Genomic DNA, 6,797 nt, shown 5'->3' with positions numbered 1-6,797 from the left:
CTTGAATTCATCATTTAGTCTCTTTAAAATAATTGCAATGAAGAATCAGATGAAATATATCTTAATTACTCAAGTTCTCAATCAACTTAATATTCATATGAATACAGTATTTGAATTGAGTTCTGATCTACCATGTGGCGGGCTGCGCCGGATCAATTATATAGACTATTTCATTACACTCCATAGATTCTTCCGTTCCACTCTCGAACACGTACGCTCCGATTCTCGGCCATTCCCGATCGCCGATCCTCGGCCGCTACGAACGCGCGTAATGTACGCTCCGATTCTCAGCCATTCCTGATCACTGATTCTCAGCTGCTATGAATGTGCATATATTCTTCCGCCCCGAAGCTCCACCGCGTATGCCATCACATATGTGTATAAATATTCATCTCAATTACTGATTCTCACACTTTGTCTTTCTTTTCTTCTTTAATGTTTTTATCTTTGTTAAATAAGATCTATCAATATAATATCAATCTATTCAGTGTAGGTCTCTTATACTATAAAAACATTCATTGTCTTCTTATTAGAAAATGATTATTCATGCATTGTCTTCTCATTAGAAATGACTATTCATTGAGAGATATCTGAACATGTAACAACATGTAAGAAAGAGAAAACACAGTTAAGTGAATACTGAGTTCTCAGATAGAAGCTTGCTCATCAGTCACTCTGACCCTGTAATAAAGATTTTATAAGAGAATGTCAGTGAAAGACCTGAGAGTTCTGACACTCAGATGTATAAGAATACAATTACACATCTTCAGATTTCACAGATATCATACATTTAATGATTGATATAATCATGTCTAATGATAATATGAAACTCTTAAATACAAGTATAAATGCGATGCTACAGTGACTCTGAGCAATGTTGAAATTACAACAGCAATAGATAGCAGACATGCATGCAACTTAATAACTTCAATATAAAGAGATTCAATGATTAACTTATATGATTTCAATATCTACAGAATTGAATATAAAAGCACTGAAAGAATGCTTAGATACTTCTACATATTTTAATACTTCTGATCTCACTCTCTACTCATCATGAAGAATGAAAATGCTCATGAAACTGAGTATAGATGAAGATTTCATCAGTTTGTTAATTAATTAAGATTGATATATCAATGAATGATTGAAGAATTGCATGAAACAGAAGTTTCATTCATGAATAAAAGTATATGAATCAGTGTTATGAATATCTGATAATATCATGAGATATCTTGATATTCTGTTGTGAGACACTGTCATGCAACAGAAAGTATTAGATTGATTACAGAGTATCTGACAGAGAAACATTTCTCTTATAACATTCATTTCTGACTTTGACATTAAAATCTTAGAAGCAGATGATTAATCTTGAGAGAATTGAATGAAGATTAGCATACTCAAGAAAACATTAACTTTTGAACTCTTACAGACTCTTATAAGTGTAAATAAAGACTCAACTTATGAAGACTTCTGCACACAGCTCTGAACATTGAATGATTGTCTTATCAAGCTCAAGAGTATACAGAACAGTGATAGAAGATGTTACACTTCAGTGACTTATACATCTGTACTGAAGAACAGCAATGACACAGATATTATGAACTGAATAGATTCAAATGTCTATATATAAGCAAGAATCTCTGCTATCTGAACAGGCTTCTGAGTCTCTGAGATCACTTCTGAAGAAGTCGCTGATCAATGTCAATGTGAAGTATGTATCAACTGTAACTGATTAGAACACATTGCATTTGACTGCTGATTAATCTATATGTCTTCACACTTGAGAGAAAGATCAGCACCTGTTTATATCAATCATGTTATGTTAGAGAAAGATTCAGAAGATAACTATGAGAATGTTCTGATAAAACAGGGAAAAGATTAGCTTCTGTTCAAATTTGCAAACAGAAGCTTGAAGAGATTGAATGACAATGATTTAAGAAGAAAATGACAATGAATGTGATTCTTATATCTACTGTGATTGATAACATGTATAATATGAAAGCTATGATAGACAGCAGTCTATGTTACTATGCAATGATAAAATCTTCAGTTGTAAGATATTATCATCTTCAGTGTATCTCTCTATCAAAATCCTGACTTCTTACAGAATTTGATGATTCAAAAGACATTTGTACTCATTACATGATAAAGCTGATCATAGATGTGAAAGAACATCAATGTGAAGATGTCTACATATATAAAGTTAATAATCTTGATTACAATCTTATATTAGAACTTGCCTGGCTATCTGAACAAGATATCTTGTTAAATGCTTGAAACAAAAGCTTGATATTCTCTAATAATAATAGAGTTTATAAAGATGATATTCACAAGATTATGAATCTGACACAGATCTCTGTCAATGTGTATGAAATACTCTGAAAAAGAAGTCATCATCAAAATCACTGACAGAGTTACTGATAAGTTCACTGATAGTAGAATTATATATCAATCTATTTCATCAGTCTGATCAATATTAAAAAGGCTCTAGAAAAGTTATTCTGTATTACAATAACAGATTCTTGTACAAAACTCTCTCAATAATATCATGAATATCTAGATGTCTTCTGATAAGATAATATTATAAATATACTTTTCTTACAAGGTTCTGAAGTGAATCATGATATCAAGTTAGAGAAAAAGAATGATAAGAACTCTGAATCATTATAAGACTCTCTTTATAATATATTCTGAGATGAACTTCTTCTTCTTTAAAAGACACTCAATGATCTATTGAATAAGAGATTTATATGTATTAGTAACTCTTTTACTGCAGTCTCTATTCTCTTTGTAAAGAAACTAGATGAAGGACTTCAATTCTGTATAAATTATTGAGAATTGAACAGATTAATAAAGAAAGACTGTTATTCTTTATCTCTTATCAATGAAACACTAGCTTGTATTGAACAAGCTCAATGATTTATAAAGTTAGATGTCATTACTGTGGTTCATAAGATTCATATTACTAAAGAGAATGAGTGACTTACAGTATTCTGAACATGATATAATCTCTTTGAATGAGTAGTCACACTCTTTGAACTGATCAATGTCTTCAGCATATTTCAGAAGTATATCAACTGAGCACTCTGAGACTTTCTTGATGAATTTATATCTGCTTATCTAGATAACATTCTCATCTTCACTGATAGATTCAGAAAGAAATATCAAGAGCATGTATAAAGAGTATTATAATGACTATAAGAAGTGAGACTATTAATTGATATTGACAAGTGTGATTTTAAAGTCAAGAGTACTAAGTACTTAGATTTCATCATAGAAGCTGATAAGAGAATCTGAATGAATTCTGAGAAGATCTCTACTATTCTTGAATGAGAGACTCTGTGCACTGTGAAAGATGTATAATGTAAGAATAAGTGCTCGCAGACGGTTATTCGGGTGTTTGCAGCTTGACGTGATATGTACTGTTAACTACTAGAAGTATTCGCAGTAGAAAGATAAAATGTAGAAGTCAAATGTATAATAGCATTCAAGCTGAGTTGTGAATAGTATTCATGAACTTCAGTCTATATAGTTATGTATAGTCAAGGGCTGCTAGCCCTATTGATTACATAAGAAATAGAAATAGAGATAAAGAATTCATAAGAAGTAGAATTTCTTATATATCTCTCTCTCTCTAAGACTTCATCTGTGAAGTCTTTCACTGAGTGACTTCATAGAATCAGCTCAGTACTGTAGTGATACTTACTAAAAACTCTTTATATCTATAAAAAATCTCAGTGAGGAAAAATCTCTTATTACTATAAAGAGAAAAGAGTCTGTCACTCAGTTTCTTATTTCATGAGATTCTTTATAGTCTACAGATTCTTCTCTGACTATTATACAGATTCATCTTACATCTTTCATATAGAAGAGTTCTGATTAACTCTTAATTATTTTCATGAGATTTTTATATAATTATTATATAAATTCATCTCACAGATGAATCACTCTCTGTGAGATCATTCTCATTAAAGAGAAGTATTTATAAGTTAATCTTTTACTCATTCTTACAAATCATTGTTCTTTAACACTGTAGAATTGTGAGGAATTTTTCATTCTTTTATTAACTCTGTAGAATTGTAGAATTAAGATATCTATAGTCTGTAATCACTCTTTATAGTTATACAGAAAGATTCAGATCTGTGATTCATAATCACTTTTATTTACTAGAGTGATCTGACTGTTTCACAGAATCACTTACAGTGTAAGTAAATCTCTCTAGAGTGATATAAATATCTCAGATCTGTTCACAGAATCTCATCTTCTTTTCTCTTTTTCTATAACAGCTCTTATTCTTATAAACTGTGAGTATTCTCATTCATTTATAAAGTATTTTCACTCAGATAATAGAGAGAGAGTGTTTCTGACAATGTCTATATATTGATTCAAGAACTTTTCAAGAATAAAAATTTTTTAATTTCAATATCTTTACAAATAATGTCTGATCACTGCTGAGCTTCTCATAGATGTTCTTATAACTTCTCTGATTACTTTTTATCAGCTGATAAAGCAGAAGTATCACTGCTTATAACAGTATCTTCATTCTTCTCAGTTCTGTCACTGTATCTGATCTTCAGATCAGTAGTTAACTTTATATCTCTTTCAGACCAGTTTCTGAATTCAAGCAGCACAGTTCTCTTCTTTACTGTAAGTCTTCTTATAAGTAATTTCTTACAGATTCTAGCTAACAGTTCTTGTAAAGCTTCTGATGTTGTCAGTGTCTTCTGCAGCTTCACAGATCTATAATTATTCTCTCTCTATCTGAACAATCTCTGACCAGGCATATGCAAATATGCCTAGATTTTCTATCAATGATTCTTGCACTGCAGCGCATTTCTGCAATCTCATTGTCAATGAGAAATGAGTTCTCAGATATCTGCAAAATCTGAGTAATTAAGACAATGTGAATATCATGAATTCATGACAGAAGTTAATCTGAACACATGAGCTCTCTCTTTATATCTCAATTATTTTCAGACTGAATACTTCAGCACAACTGAGAGAGCAGACACAGCTTCATAAGAAGTATCTGATTATATACACAGATAGTCAGTTTTTAAGATTCTGTCACAACTGTATATACTCTGATATTCAGTTTCTCTGAAGTCTGTGCATTTCTGACAGTCTTTATATTAAATGCAACAATTATCTATACTGTAGATATAATACTCTCTGCTTCTTTGAAGAGAAAAATTGATAGTTATAAGAAGATTGAGTATCACAGATATTAAGAGTATGAGTTTAAGTTTTCTTTATTTTTTCTTTATTAATCTCTAAATTGTGTTCACAGCTCTGTTTTTATTTTCTTATTTTTTAGCTTTAATATGAGTATGATTTCTTCTTCTCTTATATACACTGTGAACTGTTTATTTCAGTAAAAACTCATCATCTTATAAACTAGAGCTTATAAATGACAGTGTTAATATCTTTGTTATAATCAGGTTCTTAATAAAGATTATACTATTCTGACTTATCAGAATTCATAGTATGAAAGTTATATCTTAGCTTCTGCAGATATCTTATCTATTTAGATGATTTTCAAATGAACTTATTCATCTTATTAGAATACTCTTATCACTGAACCTTGAATCAGAGCTTATAATCTCACTTCTCTGAGTTAATAATTTCTTTAATCTGATATTCTCTTTCACTCTCTAGTACTTTGCAGACAGAGTGATGAGTTATAGAGTTCTCTTTTAAGAATTTCTTATATTTGCAGAGTAAAGAGACATGAAAAATATTATATATCTATAACTCAGATAACAGTTTCAATTTATAGAACTGTAAACTAACTTTCTTCACAATCTTATAAGACTCTGTTTATAAGAGATTCAGCTTCTTACTAGATCTCTGTATAATAATGTTTTCTAGACTCAGTTAAACTCTATTATCTTTCTTAAAACTCTTTATAATATACTTGAAGTTATAGTATCTCTTCTGATACTCTTAAGTCTTTCTCAAGAATTTACAGACTTTCTCTCAAATCTTCTAAATTCTCTCAGTCTGTTCATGAGCATCATTACACTCTATAGTGTACTCTTATAAGTTTATCAAGATTATTCACAGATGAGTCTCAGTAAGCATTTCAAAGAGAATTTTATCTGTGCTGACATACTTTGAGTTATTGTATATAAACTTCATAAGTGATAATTAATACACTCAGTTATTCTAATTGTAATTGACAAAGCACTGTAAATACTGTTTTAATATACTCATTAGATATTCTATCTGATCATCTGTCTATTGATAAAAAGTCATACTTAGATCTCATAAGATCTTCAGTATAGTTATCAGGTCAGATCAGAACTCTTCTGTAAAGATTAATCTTCTGTCTCAGACAATATTCATAGATAACTCATGCAATCAGATTACATTACAGACAAAGATATAAGTTAAATTCTTTAACTTCAAGTTCTTACAGATGAATATAAAGTGTGTTATCTTGATAATGTGATTCACTATCATCAGTACACTATCAAAGCAGGTATCATATATGTTCTTACTTTCAGAGAGACTTATAAGAGTATTTATTTCTAGCTGTTCTCAAGATTTCTACAGAATGAATAGAGAAGTAAGTTCTTCATATAGTCTGAACTGTACTATCTGTGAACTCTGATAAACAGTATAAGAATTCACTATCTTCTTCATAAGTTCTCACATCTTCAGTCAGAAGTATTTTCTTATGAGTAACTCATGAGTTCTAGTATCTATAAAATGATCTGTTAGAGAAGAGTTATAATGTCTTTTAATAAGTTCTATATATAGAAACTCATTTACAGGCACATAAATTCAGCTCT

Source organism: Blastomyces dermatitidis (genome assembly GCF_000003525.1).
Source record: "Blastomyces dermatitidis ER-3 genomic scaffold supercont1.2, whole genome shotgun sequence".
Classification (NCBI taxonomy): Eukaryota; Fungi; Ascomycota; class Eurotiomycetes; order Onygenales; family Ajellomycetaceae; genus Blastomyces; species Blastomyces dermatitidis.
The sequence above is the reverse complement of the archived record's forward strand: the minus strand, read 5'-3'. Positions refer to the sequence as shown.